Here is a 22,460-nt window from a genome sequence, read left to right on the forward strand (position 1 = left end):
TTAGTTTGGTCACTACAAATATTCTGAATTCCTTATCAGACATGTCCACGACGTCCATTGTATTGACTGTGGGTGATGTAGGCTTGATGATTTCCCTTGAGGGAGAGGCCTTTTGTTGGTTGCTCATATTTCTTAAGCATCTGCGATTTTTCCTAGTCATCAGGTAATCTATATGTTTCTTTCTAACTTACTTAAGGTATCTTTGAGTGTTTAGAGTTGTACAGGATTAGAAAATTGATGATTTCTCTTATGGTTGGCCTACCTGTTGCTCACAATTACCATTAACTGTTGCCACTAGTCCTGGATAACCCAAAGTCTTCCCTGTTTCTAAGGAGTGGTGAGCTTCCAACTAACCTAATAAGCAACACCTCAAGAGCAAAGAAAAACAAAACAAAAAAGGGAAATCACGCAGCACGCATTGCGTGTCATGCACTATTCAAATCACCAAAATTCAAAGAGTCCAAAGGCTAGTGGGAATGTGCCAGAGGATGAGTGATAGGACTAGATTGGTTGGGCCTGCAGCCTCAGTCCACCTGGTGTCCAGAACTACTCAATAATGATAATTTCAAAGGAGAAAATAAAATAAGAACGTTGGCTAGAGAGTAATTGAGAAGATATTTAAGTTAGGATGATTAGTAGGATGATTAGGGAAATAGAGGCTGTATTTGAATTGGGTCCTGAGTAACAAGGAAACATAAAATCTGGGAGAACAGTTCTTAAAAAATAGTACTAATCACTGCAAAGGTCACGCCAGCCTGTGGCATGATATTTGAGGCAGCTGGATACCACAGGCTGACTAAGCTGTTTTATTCTGGATCCTAAGCTATGGAGACATGCTAGGTGCTCCCAGGATCCCAAAGGGAGGGAGGAGTAGAGGAGAGAAGAGGGGATTGCTGTGCCTCACATTTAGGGACTGATAACCGGAGTACACAGGGAACTCAAGCGGCTTACCCGGAAGAAAATAACTCAATTAAAAGATGGGGAAATGAGCTTAGCAAATAACTCTTTAAGGAAGACATATGAATGGCCAAAAAACATATGAAAAAAATGCTCAACATCCCTCACTGCAAGGGAGATGCAGATCAAAACAACAATGAGATACCACCTAACCCCAGTCAGAATGACCAAGATTAAAAAAACAAATAATGATAAATGCTGGAGGAGGTGTGGTGAAAGGGAAACACTCCTTCACTGTTGGTGGGAATATAAATTGGTCCAGCCTCTGTGGAGAACAATATGGAAATTCCTTAAAGACCTTCAAATAAAACCGCCATGTGAGCCAGCAATTTCACTCCTGGGTATCTATTCAAAGGACAGGAGAATGCTCAGTTTGAAAAGTGCTTGCACAACCATGTTCATTGCAGCATTATTCACAATTGCAAAGACATGGAACCAACCCAAATGTCCACAAACAGATGAATGGATTGAAAAATTATGGCACATATACTCCATGGAATACTACTCAGTCATAAAAAAACAACAAGACCCTGGAATTTGATAGGAAGTGGTTGAATAGAGAAGATTTGTTGCTGAGTGAAGCAAATCAGATTATGAAAGAGATATTGTATGTCTCCACTTAACATAGACTGACTGTCTACACTCTATGGCAGAGACTGAAAGACTGGAGAACATAAAGGCATTAAAAATTTCAATGGACACTAGAGACAAAGTGGAAAGAGAGCGTGGGAGAGGAAGAGCATAGGAAAGGGAATCTGGGGAAAAATAGGATGGTAGACACTTGTGGGATACAGATAGGGTTTATTATCTGTTGGTGATGTTGTGAATTGTATTCTAAACTGGGCTGGACTGAGGTTATGTCATGCTTGGTGAAGTATCTTTAGAATCTAAGTGATGTATAGCAATTGAATGTGCAAACATTAAATAAAAACAATAATAAAAAAATTAAAGTAAAAAAAAAAAACGTGCAAAGGTCAGTTAAATTTTCAAGATTGTTTGATTTCATCATCAAGAGCACAGCATTTTTTTCCCCTTCTTTCCATTTCCTCCCATTGTGTCTGTATGAAAATTTGATCTATACCCCTTGAGTGTCAGTCTATTTTGTGGCTGTAGGATGGACACCATTAGCTATCAGAACTTCCTTATTGAAGTTAAGAGGGCAAAGAAAGTGGATTTCCATGTCTCTTAGAAGGGTTGGGAGGTACTTCCTCAGAAACTCTGTAGTCTTCTTCTCACATGTTACCAAAATCTTCCAAATGATCAATCTTGAACTAATTACTGGTGTGGGGAATAGAACTATCCTTGGGTAAATCAAGCTGTCTTAGCTCATTTTCTCTTGCTATCACAGAATAGCACAGTTGGGATAATTTGTAAGAAACAATCTATTTCTTACAGTTCTGGGGATTGGAAGGTCCAATGGTATGGTGCTAGCATCTGCTAAGCATCTTGCTGCATGACATCATGGCAGAAGGGAAGAAGGTAGAAACAAGTGCAGGAGACAGAGAGCAAGGGAGGCCATTTTAACAACAGTGCACTCTCTTGATGATATATGCACACTCAGGTTACCTCACTAGCCCATCAATCCTTTAATCCATCACCTAAGCACCTCTTATTCTGTCTTACCTCTTAGTACTATTACAGGGGCAACCAAGTCTAAGTATGAGTTATTAGGGGACAAACATTCTATCCCACCTCTGGATATTTCATGGAAGGGGAACCTCATAATTCAACATTCCTGAGACACATAGATTAAGTGCCAGAAAGAAGGACATGAAAGAAAGTGTTTTTTTTTTTGTTTTTTTTTGTTTGTTTGTTTGTTTTTTTTGGTAGGAGGAAGATACGAGGAACTAGTTGTTGGTTAGGCAACCTAGTGACTATTGGATAAAGCTATTGTAGATTTTGCAGAGTGAGCAAAAATGAAAGTGGAAAAAAAATGAGGCCGGACATTTAGGCAGAGGTTAGGCCTTGTAGGACACAGAGTTTTCATCCTTCTCTAGTTGAAGAGAAAATTTTTAAGAGATTTTTAAGTCTGTGTGTATATGTCTGCGTGTGTGTGTGTGTGTGTGTGTGTGTGGTGACAAGTTCAGCCAATTCTTCCTGCAGAAAATAATTTCAGACACTGGAAAAACATTGAAAGATAGTAATTTGAAGGCACCAGAAAATGTCAAGGGCAATCACAGACTTGAGAAGAGTTTACTACTGAAATATTGCTATTACATCAGGTAAAAAAGTACAGCTTTGTGATTCTTTTTGCAAAACCACAGACTAAATGACCCAACTGGAGGGCAGAAGAATCACTGGATATTTAAGGGAAAATTCTAGAAGCTAGATCAGAAAAAGGGACCAAAATACAAAAATTAGAGTGACTATAAATTCTGTCCAAATCCTTGGATGACCAGTAAGCATGCATGTATGTATTTGACCCCAAGGGAGTTTGGTGAAAAGGCAAGAAGATGAAAGAGGCTAGTCTGCTCTTGAAAGACAGAATGACTTTTGGTGAGATGTTGTAGTTTGCTGTGTCTTTGCATTCCCTAGACCACACACACCGTGGGTGGCAGAAAACAGAAGCCTTATTAGATTAATCAGTCACAGGGCACAATTTTGGGATTGAAGAGCAACTGAAAATTTACCAAGGGGGGCCTAGAGGCAAGAAACCACAAAAAGGGTGAGCCCTAAAATTCGAATATAAACTCAGCTAAATTTCTTGGCAGATTTCTAAGCAAAATAGGCATGGAGAAGACCACCAGGGGACCAGGCTAAAAACCCAGAAGCTGAAAGCCAAGAAAATTTGGCAGTGATGGCAGCTTCTTCACACTATGGGGAGATAAATTTCAGTTTGAGTTCAGGCAAGTTAATAACTTATTAGAACCAAAACCTAATAATCCTAGAAGGAGAAGAAAATTAAAGTCACTACGGCATGTTATTTATTATAGATTGAATGTTTCTGTCTCCTCTCCAAAGTCATATGTTGAGTATGAGCACCCCTAATCCAATGGGGTTATATTTAGAGACAGAATTAATTAGTTTTAAGGAACCAATTAAATTAAAATGAGGTCCTGAGGTGGACCCCTGATCTTACAGGATTATTGTCTTTATAAGAAGGGATGCCGGAGAGCTTGGCTTCTCTTTCTCTTTGAACACACACAGAAAAGGCCATATGAGGACAGAGTAAGAAGGTCACTTCCAGGAAGGGAGTCCTCAAGTCTTCACTGGGCACTGAATCAGCTACTACCCACGTCTTGGGCTTTCATCATCCAAATCTGAGAAAGTGAATTTCTGTCATTTAAGTCACCTACTCTGTGGCATTTATTTTTTTATAGTCGCCTGAGAAAACTATTGTATCTATTATGACAAGATTGCAGCAAGAGATTACCAGCCACAGAAATAAACTGGAAAATGTGACTCATATACAAGAGTGAACTCCTCAGACCAAACTGATTGCAAGTGGATCAGGAAGTTAAATCAACACAGATCTCAAAGCAAGTAACATAAGCATGCAATGAATGAAAGGAAAATATTTTCAAAGATAGAAAGGAAAGGTGTTATTACTGAGTGAACAGAGAAAATTTTAACAGAGAAGTGGAATAAACCAAATGAAAATTCTTAAATTAAAAACATCATAATTGAAAAACGCAAATTCTTTAGACGGGTTCAACAGCAAGTAGAAGTGCAGAGAATTAATGGCAGAGAATTAATCAATTAACTTGAAATAATTTGGTAGAATAGAAGCTATTCAACACAAAGAACAAAAATAAAAATATTTTGAAGAAGGCCAGCAGGTGGTGTAGTGATTAAGGCACTGGATTTGCACATCCACATGACTGACTGCAGTTTGAGTTCTGGATCTAGTGGCTTGAAGATTACATGGGGGTGCAGTAGGGGTGCAACAGATGGAATAGTGGTTAAGGTTCAAGACTCCCACATATCTGACAACAGTTCAAATTCCAGACCTGGTGGCTTAAAAAATGCCGAGGAGTACATGCATGTGTACCCAAAATCCCAAGAGGAGAAAGAGGAGAATGGAGAAGAAGAGATTGGGGCATAGCTATTCCTTTGGGAAGTGACTTCTAACTTTCCCTTTCACTATCTCTGTCTCTCTCTCCAGTAAGTGCATGAACCCTATGGCAAAAACCTTAAAAAAAAAAAAAAAAAGAAAGAAGAAAGAAACAATGAAAGAAAGACAAGAAAAGAAGGCTAGGTGTGTGTGCATGCATGCCCAAAATCTCAAGTCAAGAATGGAGAAGCAGGAATTTCATTGTGTTCATCCCCACTGGGGGTAGGGAGGGGTGACTTCTCACTTTCCCTCTCTCTGTGTACCTCGGGCAAGTGTATGTGCTCTACGGCAAAAACCTATAGAGAAGAAAAGCAAAATTGAAGAAAAATTAACAAAACTTCCTCAGAGACTAGTGGAAAGTATCATAAGTTTCAGTATAAGTATAATTGGAGCAAAAAAGAATGGATCGAGATAAGCTCAACAGAAAATAAAAGAAAGGATCAGACACAAAGTTTTCTTAGGGATGATAGCAGAAAGATTCTGAAATTTTTTTTCTTTGAGAGAGTTTGCCTAAGGGTATGTGCTCTCACTGGAGAGAGAGACAGAGACAATGAGAAGGAAAGTGAGAAATCACCTCCCCTCAGGGTGGATGGCCAAGCCTCAATTTCTTCTTCTCCATTCTCCTCCCAGGATCTTGGGGCATACATGCACATGTACCCAGCATGAGTTTTAACCCACTGGATCTGGGACTCAAATGGCAGTCAGCCATTGGGGAGTCCAGCAATGTAACTGCTACTCCAGCTACTGGCCCCAAGTTTATGAAATTTAAGGACAATACTCAGAGAGAAAAGGCTCAGTAAACCTCAGATTAGGAAGTAAGAAAAGCCGTATCTACTCATGTCATGTGAAGGGCCTTCAAAAAGTTCACAGGAAATGCATACTATTCAAAAACTGTGCCTGGATTTCAAAATTATTTGAACCAAAATAAACTCATTGTTTAGTATTGTCCACAAATTTTTGCTGTTGTTGTTATATGGCATGTGTGCTCATCAGAGAGAGACAAAGAGAGGAGGGAAATGAGAAATCACCCTTGTACCCAGGGGGATGACCAAACCACAATCCCTTCTTCATTCTCCTCTATGGATTTTGGGCATGCACACACATGAACTATGTGAGTTTTCAGGCCACTGAGTCCAGGACTTGAACTGCATAGTTGGCCCTGTGAGATACAGTGCCTTAACCTCCACACCACTCCCCAAACTTTATGGAGTCACTTCATGGTTAAAATGTTGAAAAATCAAAGAAAAAGGGGAAATATCCAGAGGAGCAAGTAAAACATAGATCTTTTACATATATAGGAGACTGTAATACAATTATAAGCTGACTCCCAGAATTAATGGCGATCAGAATGACATATTGAAAGTGATAAAAGAGTAACAAAAGGTCAACAAAGATTTTTGTATCCTGGAACCAGCAGTTGGTGTAATTGCTCTGTCACTGGACTCCCATGTAGTTGACCACCGTTTGAGTCCTGGACTCAGCCCCTTAAGCTCACGCAGGGTGTGTGTGCATGCGTGCCCAAGATCCTCAGGAGGAGAATGGAGAAGGGATTGCCACATGACCAGCCCCCATGGGGGGTGATTTCTCACTTTGTCTGTCTGTCTCTCTCTCTTTTTCTGGTGAGCACACATACCCTATAGCAAAAACAAAAACAAAAACAACAAAAAAACAAAACCTCTCCAAAAAAAAAAAAAAAAGAAAAAGAAAAAGATTTTTGCATCCACTCAAGTTGTTTCTCAAAAATGAAAAACATTTCCTAATGAACAAAAATTGAAAGTATTTATTGGGGCACTAAAGGAAGGTTTTCAAGATCAAAAGTAATCAACTATGAAGGAAGCAATGAAGACCAGATATTAGAGATAATTATAAATATTTCAGCAGGTACTTATAGTTGTCTTTTCTTAATTTTAAAAGATGTATGACTGTTTAAAGTCAAATTTATAATATGTATTAAGTTTATAATATATGTTGATGTATTAAATATGACAAGGGCAACACAGTTTTGGGGGAGTGTTAAATGAAACTGTACTGTTATAGGATCCCCCAAAACTAACCCATAATATTAATATTTAAGCGAATTAAAATAATTTAAAGATTAACATTTTAGTCCTAAAACAATTCTGTAAAAAGTAAAAAAGTGTTGGGAACCAGCAGTTAGCGTAATGGCTATGTCGCTGGACTCCCACGTAGTCAACCGCGGTTCGCGTCCCGGACCCGGTGGCTTAAAACTCACGCTGGGCACGTGTGCATGCATGCCCAAGATCCCAGGAGGAGAATGGAGGAGAAGGGATTGCGGCGTGACCATCCCCCCTGGGGGTGATTTCTCGCTTTCTGTCTCTATGTCTCTCTGTCTGTCTGGCGAGCACACGCGCCCTATAGCAGAAAAAAGAAAAAGTAAAGAAATGTAGTTAGCAAGACAAAAGAAAAATTAAATTACATAATCAATATATTTTGTTTCGTACAAAAGAAGGCAGGAAGAAGAAACAAGGGAACAAAATACAAGTAAGGCAAACAAATGGTGAAAGCAAAAAGGCAGACATAAATTCAACCATACTGATAACTAGATTAAGTAAATGGACGTCAATCAGTGGATGTTGTCACAGTACATAGAAAAGCAAGACCTGGCCAGTTGCAATGACACAACAGTAATGTGTTGCTCTACAATGCTGGAGCTACATGGAAACGCCCCTGGTTCTCATTCTGAAGTTTCCCTCTGAAGGTTGGGTGTGAATGCATGTTCCTATGATCTTTGCTGACTAGTGCTGGGTATAGATTGCAGTGTGATGACTTTGGGATGCCTCTCTTTCTCACTTATGGGAGAAAAAGATAAACTAAAAACAAAGCACAAGAAAAGCAAGACTCATATCTTGGTTTCAAAAGATGTATTTTATTTATTTAAAAAATTTTTCACTCTTTTTAAAATTTTATTTTAACTTATTTTATACATTCAATCACGTATGTCACTTAGCTTGTAAAGTCAATGCTCCAACAGGAATACATCTCTCAGTAGTCCGGCTGGGGATACTATACATGTTATCATCCACAGATAATAACCCGTTTCTTTGTTCCATAAATGTCTTGCCTCTCTATTTTTCTCCTTCATGTCTTTTCTCAGACTCTCCTCCCATCCTCTTCCCACACTAGATATGGTATCTATAACCATTTTCTTTGTTTCTTTGTCATTCAGAGTGCAGATAGTCGGTATATATTAAGTAGAGACACACAATGTTTCTCCTTCATAGCTTGGCTTGCTTTACTCAGCAGTAAATGTTCCATATTCATCCACTTTATGTCAAACGTCACGGTCTTGTTTTCTTTTTTTTGTTTGTTTGTTTGTTTTGTTTTGTTTTGTTTTTTTTGCTGACTAGTATTACATAGAGTATGGAATACTTTTTCAATTCGTTCTTCTGTTCGTGGACATTTGGGTCGGTTTCATGTCTTAGCAATTTTGAATAATGCCTCAATATATTTTAAATATAAGATGCTGAAAGTAAAAGGATGAAAAATTGTACCACTTGCAAATGGTAAGCATTTGAAATCTGGAATGTTATAGTAACATCAGATCAAGTAAATTTATCATAAGGATTACTACTAGAAACAAAGACAGACCTTTCATAATAATAAAAAGATCAATACAAGAAGAAGATAGCAATTACATATGTATTTTTTCAAACTACTTGAAGAGAAATTTAGAAATAAAATGAAAGAAATAATAAATTAATAAATACATTTGGAGATTATGTATTCATCAGTAATCGATAGCACAGATTTACAGAAATTAAGTAATGATATAGAAAACTTAAATCATATCCTGACAAATTTGACCAAAATTATATTTATAAAGTATAATAGCCAAAAATAGAGGAATACACTTCTTTTCAGAAATACACGGAACATTGGGAGCAGCAGTTAACGTAATAACTATGTCGCTGGACTCCCATGTAGTCGACAACAGTTCGAGTCCTGGACCTGGTGGCTTAAAACTCATGCCAGGCACGTGTGCATGTGTGCCCAAAATCCCGAGAGGAGAACAGAGGAGAAGGGACTGTGGTGTGACCATCCCCCTTGAGGGGGGTGATTTCTCGCTTTCTGTCTCTCTGTCTCTCTCTGTTTGGCAAGCACACATGCCCTATAAAAAAAAAAAAAAAAAAAAATCTCTCCAAAAAAAAATAAAAAATAGAAAGAAATACACAGAACATCTAGCAAATTAGACCATATTCTGGGCAATGAAACACCATGTCAATACATTTAAAATTACTGAACCTACAGGAAATATGTTCTCTGACTGCAATGAGACTAAATTAGAAGTCAATGACAAAAATAGCTGAAAATCCTCATGTACTTGGAAATGAACTATTACTCTTTTAAATAATTCATGAATTAAAGAAGAAATATGAGATAGTTAAAACTATTTTGAAATAAGTAAAATTTAAAACACACCATACAAAAATTTGTGCAATGCGGGTTATGTGTATTTAAAGGGAAATTTGTTATGTTAAATGCTTCTCTTGAAAAGAAAATGATAGTTATCTAACCTTCCATTTTAAGAGGCCAGAAAAAGAATAATCAATTAAATCTAAAGTGAAAATATAAGTAAAAATTGCATCATGAACATCAGACTAGAAATCACTTAAGTAAAAAAATTTGAAAAAGTTGATTCTTTTAAAAGACATAAGAAAAAACCAGCAACCATATATCTCGAATAATCAAGTAAACATGAGAAAACACAAACTACTGATACAAAGAAAAAGAGATGGGCTATTGGTGCTTTTTCCACATTTAAAAGGTAAAAAACAGCTATGAATATCTTTATATCAAAGAATTACAAAACTGTGATGAAATGACCTAAATATTTTTTGTTTTTTCTTTGGAGAGGTTTTTTGCTATAGGGTGCATGTGCTCGCCAGACAGACAGAGAGAGACAGAGAGACAGAAAGTGAGAAATCCCCCCTCCAGGGGGTATGGCCACGCCGTAATCCCTTCTCCTCCCTTCTCCTCTCGGGATCTTGGGCACGCATGCACATGTACCCGGCGTGAGTTTTAAGCCACCGGGTCCGGAACGCAAACAGCGGTCGACTACGTGGGAGTCCAACAACATAGCCATTACACTAACTGCTAGTCCCCTAAATATTTTTTTAAGAGAGATTTTTGTTATAGGGTGTGTGTACTCACCAGAGAGACAGAGATAGAGAGACAGAAAGCAAGAAACCACTCCCACCCCTCAGGGGAATGGCCACAGTGTAATTGCTTCTCCTCCATTCTCTTCTCGGGATTTTGGGCACATGTGCACATGCACCCAGGTGAGTTTTAAGCTGCTGGGTCTGGGACTCCATCTGCGGTTGACTATGTGGGAGTCCAGCAACGTAATCATTATGCCATTTGCTGGTCCCTAAATCGCTGAAATTCTTGAAAGACAAAAATTACAAAAATGATTCAAGATGAATGAAGAAAACTTATAAGCTTAATATAAATAAAAATGTAGATTAATAAAATTTTACAAAAATTTGTGCAATGCGGGTTATGTGTATTTAAAGGGAAATTTGTTATGTTAAATGCTTCTCTTGAAAAGAAAATGATAGTTATCTAACCTTCCATTTTAAGAGGCCAGAAAAAGAATAATCAATTAAATCTAAAGTGAAAATATAAGTAAAAATTGCATCATGAACATCAGACTAGAAATCACTTAAGTAAAAAAATTTGAAAAAGTTGATTCTTTTAAAAGACATAAGAAAAAACCAGCAACCATATATCTCGAATAATCAAGTAAACATGAGAAAACACAAACTACTGATACAAAGAAAAAGAGATGGGCTATTGGTGCTTTTTCCACATTTAAAAGGTAAAAAACAGCTATGAATATCTTTATATCAAAGAATTACAAAACTGTGATGAAATGACCTAAATATTTTTTGTTTTTTCTTTGGAGAGGTTTTTTGCTATAGGGTGCGTGTGCTCGCCAGACAGACAGAGAGAGACAGAGAGACAGAAAGTGAGAAATCCCCCCTCCAGGGGGTATGGCCACGCCGTAATCCCTTCTCCTCCCTTCTCCTCTCGGGATCTTGGGCACGCATGCACATGTACCCGGCGTGAGTTTTAAGCCACCGGGTCCGGAACGCAAACAGCGGTCGACTACGTGGGAGTCCAACAACATAGCCATTACACTAACTGCTAGTCCCCTAAATATTTTTTTAAGAGAGATTTTTGTTATAGGGTGTGTGTACTCACCAGAGAGACAGAGATAGAGAGACAGAAAGCAAGAAACCACTCCCACCCCTCAGGGGAATGGCCACAGTGTAATTGCTTCTCCTCCATTCTCTTCTCGGGATTTTGGGCACATGTGCACATGCACCCAGGTGAGTTTTAAGCTGCTGGGTCTGGGACTCCATCTGCGGTTGACTATGTGGGAGTCCAGCAACGTAATCATTATGCCATTTGCTGGTCCCTAAATCGCTGAAATTCTTGAAAGACAAAAATTACAAAAATGATTCAAGATGAATGAAGAAAACTTATAAGCTTAATATAAATAAAAATGTAGATTAATAAAATTTGTAAGTTAAAATGTCTCTACTAAGGACTTTTAAGTGTATATGGTTACTCAGATTAATTTTTATCAATTATTAAAGGAGTAAATAATACCAATTCCATGTAGATTCTTTTAGAAAAGGCTAGCTTAGCTGTTGGATGACAACTGGACTATGGAAGAGCAAGGGTTGAAGCAGGGAGACTCGTTGGAATCCAGTTTAAATGGTGTACATGAAATTGATGGGGAACTAAATTGGAGTTGCAGCAATGGAATTGGGATAGTTTAGTTGCGGCTGTATTTTGGAGGTAGAGCTGATGGTGCTTACTGAGTTTCGACAGATGTGAGGTATAGGACAACAATCAAGATGTTTCTATAGTGTTTGGCCTAGGTAATTAAGTGGATGAGAAAACTATTAACTACAACAGGAAAGACTTGAGAGAAATTTATTTGGGATTGAGTGGGTGATGAAAAATTCTAGTTTAAGTGTGTTGAATTAGAAATGTTTCTTAGATAGTCAGGTGGAGTTGCCAAGTGGGCAGTGAATGAAATGGTACTGTCTTGAGTGCAGAGGTACAGAATTAAGATATAAATTTGGGAGTTCTCAACATCTTCACAAATTTTACTGAGGGACTGGATAAAATCATCTATGTAATAAATGTAAGTAGAGGAGTAAAGACTTCTATGAACAGAGTGCTAAAGTCTACGGTATTCTGGAAACACAGGTAAACAGAAGATGAAAGCAAAAGATGTGAATCTTTATCTGTTCAAAATTCTTCATTTCTCAATTGTTCTTTCGAAATTCTATCTTAGAAACTCTCATCAGTCACCATGTTAACCAACAGTGATGTTGCTCTCTCTTCATATGATAAAGATCAGGGATCCATACTTATCCAAATAGAAAAAGAGGCACCATTTGTCTCCATTGGAATGGCAGATTTTGCAGCAATTTGTATGGAATACAAATCGAAGAGCCGGGGAAATACTTAAATGTCTGTTAACATGATCCACTTGTGCATGGCAGCCCAAGGCTTTGTTGTGGGAGCAATGACTCTTGGTCTGACTCGGGAATTCTGGGCAAAACCTAAACCTTAGAAGAAGAGATGCTGTCTTAGTCTCGTTGGATGTGCTTGCTTTAGTTAGACATCTCATATTGAGGTTACCTGTTTGTGTCAAAAACAAATCATTTGATGTGTTAAGATTAGGTATTTTGAATATTGGCTTCCTATCTCACAGACTTGATCTGCCTGGTGACCAAAATTATTATTGACTAGTTTACTAGCTAGGCTATTCAGGAAAGTCAAATTAACACAAACGTTACCCAAATGTACTCTGTAGTGTTAAAATCTCCACCTTCTTAAACCCTTATGATGAAACTAGTTCTAAAGAAGAGTACAGAAGAACCTTGAAGTCCGCCCGGTTTGCTGCAGAGTACTTATCTATTGAATATTTTATAGTTTTATCAACTGTACTAGGGAGAAATGTTCACCTGTTGAAATATCCATTTTATAAGCCAAATAATAATGTGATTGAATGTATAAAATAAAATAAGTAAATAAATAAATTAATTAAATTAAAAAAGAAGAATACTTCTTGCTTTGGGTGTTATGTAGGAGTCTTGTTTATCCCAGTTCATTGAACGTTTTTCTGTGTGCCTTGTAGACTGGTTGAGTACTTCAGGTTTTAAGGTTGGTTGGCCCTTGGAGAACTATTTCACAAAAGTGCATGGACTATAATTTTGCCTCCTTTAACTGAAGTGTATATGTGTTTAAACCAAACCTAGAAAGCTTACGGTGGGGCTGCAGAATTATTTCATAATCACACTTGTAAACATGAAAATAACTTAATTGTAGATTCTAGTTTAGCTCTTTTGTAATTGCAGAATTATATTTTTGCCACTGTTAGGTTAGAATAATTTTTAAATGTCATCTTGGAATAGAAATATGTATTTTAAGTATTAACACTAAACTAAACGTTTAACCTGTAATGAAAGTGATTAAGCTGGTTTGGTCTGACATTAAATACAAACTTTGATATACTGCAGAATGCTTTGTTGCACTTGTGAAATTCTCTTGTCTAATCTGAATTTGCATTCCATGGTGTTACATGGTTATATATGTTGTTATTAAAGTAAGCGAACATAAAAAACAAACAAATGAAACTTCACTTCTCACACCCAGATTCACTAAAGGCACCATCTCTTCCCTTTGGCTATACGATAGTTTCTATGTCTCCTATTCCTCCAGGCTAAAATCATTCCCATTTTGGGTCTTTATCCTTGCTGCTTTCTCTTTCTGGAGAGTTTCTTCCACTTGTCTTTCTACAGAGCACTCAACCACAGATTTCAGCTTGTATTATACAAACTTAGAGAAGTTTTTCTGCCTTCCCTAGCTGACCAAAAAGCTATTTCCTTCGTCATATTTTATTCTACTGTAAGAGTTAATTTTCTCCAAAATATTTTTTTCTATTTAAAATTATTTTGCTCATTAATTGCCATTTTACTTTCTCTTTTTTTCTACTTTTCTCTATTTCTAAATATTGGTGTGCTCTACAATTTGACCTCAGTCTTTTTTATTTCTTCATTGTATTTCTCTCTACTCTAAAATGTATTAATACAATGAATTCAGGTTCTTGCCTTATCATTTCTATAGAATAGTGTATATCTGGCACATTGTATATGCTCAGCAAATACTTTTTAAGTAAGTGAATGAACATTGAACCTTTTTAAGTTTAGTTACCTAAAATTACTAATTTAGCCTTTAATTTTCTAGAGATCATGCCTATTTTCTCCATCATTCTTCTAAAAGAGAAATCTCTTCTCCCTCTCCAAGGCTGAGCTTTCTTGATGCTTATTTGATTCATTCTTATTTCACTAGGTCCAAGATCTAGTTGTTTGAATTATGTCATCTTTCACTTTCAGCCATTATTTAAGTTCACTGTATTTTTCAGCCTGCAAATCTATTCAAATTAAAATAAAGAACAAGAACATTCTCTTGTTTATTCCATTTCCTCAAGCTAATACACTTTGCTCTATTTTTCTTTTTTCAGCCTCTTTGCCTTCCCTAGCTGACCAAAAAGCTATTTCCTTCGTCATATTTCCATAGGGCATGTACTCTTGTGTGTGTGTGTGTGTGTGTGTGTGTGAGAGAGAGAGAGAGAGAGAGAGAGAGAGAGAGAAATCACCCCCCGGGGGGGATGGCTATGCTGCATCCCTTCTCCTCCATTCTCCTCGGGACTTTGGGCACCCATATATACATGTCCAGCCTGATTTTCAAGCTGCTAGGTCTGGGACTTGAATCACTTTTGCCATGTAGGAATCCAGCACCTTAACCACCACTCCACCTGCAGATCTCTTTGCTCTATTTCTTTTGGGTTAAACTTACGAAGGAACCTCAACATTTTACCTTCATGTCAAGCTTGAGTACTGGTTCTGGTATATAACAAGATTTTTATTCTAAGGGTACCAGTATCTCCTGGTTATTAAACCCAGTGATGTCTCTCAAGTCTAATCCTCTTTAACCTCTCTGCAGCACTTCTCTTCTGATCTTTGTCCTTTTCTTTCTGTAACTCTTTTAAACTCTGGCTTATATAAGATAGTTTTCTGATTTTCATCTACATTTCTGAGTTCTTTTATCTCAATCTCAACCTTTGCCTGAATTTCTTTCTTCATTTTACCTACAAAGGGAAGGTGTTTCCAATGGCAGCTTTAGTTATTATAATAAGTTAATAATTAACAATTGTGCTGGTGTTTCATAAACCTGCAGCTTAACTTTTTTGTAGGGCTTAGGATCCTAATTTTCACTAATTTCTGGATATATTGATCTGAAATTTTTGACATAATCTCAAAGTCATTATTTCTTTTTTTTAAAGACTTACTTTATTTATTATCACCATTATTATTTGACCAGAGAGAGACAGAGAAAGAAAGGAAAAGTGGGAAAGCAAGCCTCCAGGTCTGGGACTTGCATCATGTTTGGTCATATGGGAGTCCAGCACCATAACCACCATGCCACCTGTTGGCCCCCAAAGTCAATATTTCTGAACTGAAACCCATCATCATATTCTTTCCAAACATCTGCTTCTCACTATGCACTGGTACCCTCCTGCCTAGATTTGAGAACTTTGCTATTTCCTTTGATTTCTATCTTTCCTTCATCTCCATATGAAATTGTTAAATCCTGTTTATTCTAGGTCTGTTATGTCTAGAACATGTGTATGCTTCTCTGAATTCCGATTGCTAGTGCTTGGTTAAGGTGTAATGGCGTAATGGACTTTTGAATGATTGCATGGGTATTCCAACTGCTTTTTTCAGATTCTGGTGTCTCTTCTCATGTATGGTGACTACTGCTTCTGGATTAATGTTCTTTAAACCCATTCTGATAACTTTGCAGATATCACCATTAAGAGTAACCATTGCAAAAACTATTAACTTATTAACTACTGTCTTAGCTATAAAACCTGAAAAGACTCTTCTTTGTCTACATAGTGACCATCTGTGAATTTGATTGCATTTGCTGTTTTATAATTGAAAAGGATACAGTCTTGTTCTAAGTGGTAATATCACTGATGTAACAGAGTTTATGGAACAATGATATATTATTTTAAATTTTACATACCCATAAAATAGGTATATAGTTATTAAAACTGAAACAACTAAAAACCTATTGCATATTATATTTCAAGATATAGTTTGTCTATAAAATAAAGATAGTTTTACTGTTATATAAATTGTTTGATATTCAGATTAATTAAATGCGATTCTAACTTAAATATATAAAATTTCTCTCACTTTTACCTTTATTATTTAACCAGTAAAAATAAGTAAACCTAGTTTCTCTTCTCCCTACATATTTTACTTTTTTTGGCTTCTTGACTTTTGTTCATGTTATTTTTTTTTAATAATCCAGCAACTGAATTTTCCACTATGTCAAAACTCCATCCATTTCTTTTTGTACTCATGAAGACTCAGCTAGGTTGTTTTGATACATTCCTGCAACTTGCTATATTTCTATACTTTATACTAGTACTTTCCAATTAGACCCAATACAGTGAAGAAAGAGAACTGTCAATACAGTGTGCCTACTGAGCACTGGAACTATTGCTCGTGAAACTAAAGAATTAAATTTTTAGTTTAATTTACTTCAGCTTAATTTAAATTTAAATATCTACATATGGCTAACAGCTTCGGTACTAACACAGCTGTAAACTGTCAACTCAATGTGTTGATATTACTAAGTGACCAGTGTATTTTAAACATTTTCATTACAGTAGCATAAATCTATCTTGGCTTGCTTATTGTTCTCAACTTCCAGAAGCAAAGGATCTGCATTTTTTGTGTGTATGCTAATGAAACTAAGCACATTTTTGTGTATGTGTAGAAGTTTACAATAAATATTTGTTATGTAACTGAGGGAATAGATGTGTAAATTACGCCTGAACCAAGCACTATCATCTATTAAATTTGATAGTATTGGGACCAGCAGTTAGCGTAATGGCTATGTCGCTGGACTCCCATGTAGCCGACTGCGGTTTGCGTCCCGGATCCAGTGGCTTAAACCTCACACCGGGCACGTGTGCATGCAGGCCCAAGATACTGAGAGGAGAACGGAGGAGAAGGGATTGCGCCATGGCCATGCCCCCTGGGGGGTGATTTCTCGCTTTCTGTCTCTCTGTCTCTCTCTGTCTGGCGAGCGCACGTGCCCTATAGCAAAATAATAATAATAATAATAGTATTAATTATATCAAAAGCTGCTCTATGATTATTTTTAAGATGACAAAAGAAAAAAATACTTATCATAAACAGCTTGCCTCAGTCTTGCAATTGACTGTATAATTCCTTAAGCTAAAGTATTTGCTTTTCATCAATTTGACCACATTTTGCCTAATATTGCTAGACATGAAAAAAATAACATGTTTTTATTAACAATCTCAACTCCAAAACTGACCTGACCACAAAGCAGTTTTACTTTAGCTCAGTCAACAAACTCTGACTGTGTTAGTCTGGATTCACCAACGCTCTAATCAGTATTTTTGCACATGGAAGGCTCCCCATGTGGCTCAAGCTCTGGTGACACTTGTTTCTAAGGCAGCTGCCTGTTTCTCCCTCTGCTGGATTCAGAATAAACACCTTGTCAAAAAAAGAATTAGATTTTGACAGCTTTTTCCTATGGTTAATTGAGGTGATAGATATATTTGACATTTATCTAAGTACAGAATAGAAGATTAAGATATATTTTCTGCATGCATTGTCTGTTTTAGAGGAGGTCACTTTCTGGGGTCCTTTTAATATGCCAGTGCAATTAATAGTAGTGATAATTCTTCTTCATATCCTAATGTCTTTAAGGTTCTATCAAATTGACAGATAAACTTTTCTTATTGTAAGGTTTGAATTATTTAATCCTCTTCAAGTCCACCCTTCAGTCCTGTAAATTAATACTGTTGAAAAATACGAAAGATAGTGTACAAATCCAACCAGTTCCAAGAAAATAGGGGGAATGGGTCACATTTCAGATAACATTGCTGTTCCTAAGTTTGTGAGGGTACCTCTTGCATTACTGCTAAGCCGAAAGTAATGGTATTTGTTTTTTGCATGTATTAAAAGTAATTCTGCATTTGTTTATGTTTGCCATTGCTTTGTAATGCAGACTATAGATTTATGTTGTCTAGGGACTTTTTCTTCTTTTATTAATCATGCTAAGGTTGTCTCATGGAGATACTTAATAATTCCCTCAGAAAGATTCTCATCATCCAATATTTAGGTATTAATAAATAGCTACCATATTAAGCATTATAGTGTGTTTGTAGGATTTCTTTTCTATCTGTAAAACATTTAAATAAAACTAAAATGTGTTAGTATATTTACAGAGTATCAATTTGTGAAAGGAACAACAAAAGCACACATGCTTTAAAAATTGTGGATGCTACTCTAGGTTGTTAAAAGAGTTCATAGAAATAAGGTAGAAGATTTAAAAAAAAAAGTCTGTTTAAAATAAAACACAAAAAAATTTTCCCTTAACATTCTAAACCAATCTAAGATATAGGCTAAACTACCGGCACAGACCATATGCTATGCCAACCAAAGTAGTAACACGGAAAGAATTCAATGGTTTGCGATTTAAAAGCCAAAAGAACTAGCCTAAAAGAATATTAGGTTATGTTAGTTAATATTAGAAGCTGACAAAAAGAATCTGTTTGCAAGGGCTCAAATTGTATAATAATGTTTTCTTAAATATTACTTTAAATATTATTTATCAAAGTATTAAGGACAATAGTATTTTAGAAACTATTTAAGTAGCACTATTTGAAAACTAAACTAAATATATGTTAAACTAAAATATATTTCTGTTCAGCATTATTCAGAAAGTAAAGCTTAGAGTTGACTGGAATGGTCCATGTGAAAGAGAGTGAGGTAAGTTACTATATCTGCAATTTGACTTAGAATTAAGGCAAGAAGGAACAACATAAATAGCAGAAACACAAGTTAATCAGTGCAGAGATAGGGTCAGGAAGAGAAAATGAATAGTAGAGACCTACTATCTAAAGATAAAGTTTCTAGGAGACAAATGATCCAAAGATTTATTTATATTTCTTTCCCATGTTGAGCTATAAAGAATTAGTACCTTCCAGATCGTGTTTATTTTGTGAAGGAGCACAGACAATAGAAAGTTTGGGCTCAACATATAACCTTTATAGATATGTGAATATGGCACCAGTCAAATTAGAGATTAAATAGGCTTGCCATGGAAGAGATTACTTAAAATGACAAACTTTGTTTTGTCGCAAGTAGAGACAAAATGCCCTGAAGGGAATGCCTCAGTGGCCTTGCATTTCTGTCCATTTAGTGCGAGGATCCAGACACTGTCCTGAGATTAAGTCGTGGCAGAAGCTTTGCTTATTGAGGCTAACACTTTTTTAGTTAATGTTTATTTATTCATAAGAGAGACAGAGCATCAGAGATTCAGAGAGACAGGCACCCAACAGGGTCTTCATGCCACAACCCTTCCCCGTTCTCATGGGCAAACCCAAGGTCTTTTCCACGTGGGTCAAGTTTGTTGCCACTGTGGTACTACCTAGCCAGAAGCCACCACTCTTAGATGTCTCTGGTTTTTAAGAGAAAGATAACTGCTTATAAATGAAGATCTGAGGTCTTTGCAAATAGATGCCATTTAATATCTTAAATATTTCTCCTTAAATGCCTCTGTGGGAGACTAAGCAGAAAGCTTCTGAATAGAACTGGCTAGGTCTCAGCATCAAAGAGGGATCCCTGAAATAAAATTTTCTGTAGAAAAGAAGTGGTATGAGTTGATTCCTTAGACAAAATATAAGGAGCTAACTACTGTTATTGGGGGTGATGGTAAAGTCTTGCTGGTTTTGATGCAGTGAGGGCTGAGGAGAAGGACCCTTCATGGCCCAGCCTTGGTGCTGTCATGTGGGAAGCAGTTGTCAGAACATGTGATCAGTTCCCAAGGAAGGTGTGTCTTCAGACTCCACGATGGATATCCATCGTGGCCACGAAGGTATATAACATCGATATCTATAACATTGGAAAAAATTGTTTCCGTCACTTACACAATTTAAAAGTGAAAGACTATGGCAGCAGAGGAAGACCACATGTGAAATTCTCATAAGTTTATTTTGGAAGATGGCATAAGGAAACTATTGGAAGGGATGGATAAGTTTATAGCATCAATCCTAGTGATGACCCCATGGTGTATACTAATCTCAGAACATATCAAGTTGTATACATTAATAGCTACAGCTTTTTGTATGTTAGTCATACCTCAATGAAGTGTTATTTTTTTTAAAAAAAAAACTAAATGAATCTTATATAACCAAGAGATTAACTATGAGTACCTGTTCTGCTCATTCTGAGAAAAGGCCATAGGCAATTCCTCTCATTTTAGTCCTCTTTTTTCTTTCTCTTTCCACCTGTTCATTCACCCCATTTCCATACTAAATGAAGACTTTCTATACTTCTCATTCAAACACTTCATTGGGATCTAACATGTTTATTTAGTCACTATTTGGTATGGAAGATTTTTGTTGGATGTGGTTCTTGGATACAGCCACCTCCCAGTTATCTTTTTACAGGAAGAAGAGCTGTCTTTGGGAGAAAAACTGATCCTCGGTACATTCCTTTGTAGTCAGGATATCTGTATTGAGGAACTTAGAGGTGGCCAGTCTTTATGAACTTATGCTAAGAACACGGTACGTGGTAGAGTCAGAAGCCCTGCCAGATGAAGGATGGCTAGGCAGATGTTGGCAATAGATGGGGCTTCATCAAGACCTCTAGATACCCTGAGCACTGAGAATATTATGGTACTTCTAATTGTGTAATTGAAATTTATCTCTGCAAAATATAATACAATAGAAACATTCAAAGCATTTATTATTTTTCCTATCATGCTTATTTTTTGCTGTTTTTCCATAGTGGTATCTTTGTGTCAGGCACCATTAGCAATGTCTTAGCTTATCAATTGTCAAAAGATTTCTGAATAAACCTGGCCCTATAGTTGGTTGGGAGGAAAGCATTGGGCCTCGTTGTGAAGATCTGAAGAAGGAAGCAGCGGATGACATTAATCATAGACTTAGCAATACTATGAGTAACTTTGTCTCTAAAAGTGAAGCTACTCTTGCCTTTGGAGGTTTGTATGTAAGATGAAGTCTCATACCAATCTTCTTCAAAAAACAAATCAAACCAATAATAAACCACACTCTGTTGCTGGTTTACATTTGTACAGTATAAAACTAGACTCTTGTTTGTACATTATTTTCTAGCTGGAAGTTTCTGGTTCACGAGAATGAACTATTAGAATACTGGGTTAGATCTAGAAGCCACGTTTCCCATTTACCAACTCCGTGGCTTTGCACAACAGCTTACCCTGAATGCAAATATTATTTTCTCATTTCTCCTCTTTTCCTTGTTTTTTCATATTTTGGAGTTCTCTTAGTAGATGAATAATAGGGCTTCTAAATTTCTCTTTTACCCTGACCCCTTAACTCTCAAATTCAAAGGACACTAACTTAAATTTCTAGAAATGGAAACAAAAATAGACAAGTGATTATGTAGTATTGTGAAAAGAACATGGGCTTTAGAGTTGGTCAGATAGAATCTCTAATTTAAAGTCCATCATTTCCTTCTTATGAAGTTGTAGACAAAATTCTTATCCTTCTGAGGTCAGAATTTCTGTCATTAAAATGGTGATGGCAAGTACTTTAGAATGTTGAGAATATTAAAGGTTTTACACACACACACACACACACACACACACACACACACACAATGATACCCAGCATAATGTTTGCTACATAGTCAAGTCTTCCTTATTTTTATCTTCCTTTCCAAAAGGACACTCAGGGAACCACTTTCTCACTTTCATACCAGTGTATGGTCTATATGACATTTTTCATGCTTGGTTAGTCATGGACTAGATCCTGGGAGTTATTCAACTTTGAATAGCTCATGGAAATCTGTTTCTTCTCCCTGTATACATCTACTTTTGATATTTCAGATATTGTATAGAATACAGAAAAATCACAACTTCTTTTTGAGAATTGTTTTTTGTTTATTGCTATAGGGCTTGTGTGCTTGCCAGAAAGACAGAGAGAGACAGAGAGATAGAAAGTGAGAAATCACCCCCCACCTCCACCCCAGGGGGGATGGCCATGGCGCAATCTCTTCTTCTCCATTCTCCCCTTGGGATCTTGGGCATGCATGCACATGCGTCCGGTGTGAGGTTAAGCCACCGGGTCTGGGACTCGAACCGTGGTTGGCTACATGGGAGTTCAATGAGATAGCCATTATGCTAACTGCGGGTCCCCCATAACTTTTCTTAATTAGCCTTTATTAGGTAGCATCATTCATTTATGCATTTAGCACACAAATTCCAGAGTGGCTACTTTGTGTCAGTCTCTTTTCTGGACTGGAAA

The 22,460-nt window shown here is 36.8% G+C and overlaps 1 protein-coding gene and 1 pseudogene across 1 annotated transcript in view; both read left to right on the forward strand.

Moving 5' to 3' along the window:
- The window catches only part of CSNK2A2IP (casein kinase 2 subunit alpha' interacting protein), a 156,892-nt gene that overhangs the window by 12,003 nt on the left and 122,429 nt on the right, over nucleotides 1–22,460 (forward strand). The window lies entirely within an intron of this gene.
- Nucleotides 12,363–12,626, forward strand: LOC102482859 (HIG1 domain family member 1A, mitochondrial pseudogene; annotated as a pseudogene).

The sequence above is a fragment of the Tupaia chinensis genome, unplaced genomic scaffold, assembly GCF_000334495.1.
Source record: "Tupaia chinensis unplaced genomic scaffold, TupChi_1.0 Scaffold000009_1, whole genome shotgun sequence".
NCBI classification, from domain to species: domain Eukaryota; kingdom Metazoa; phylum Chordata; class Mammalia; order Scandentia; family Tupaiidae; genus Tupaia; species Tupaia belangeri.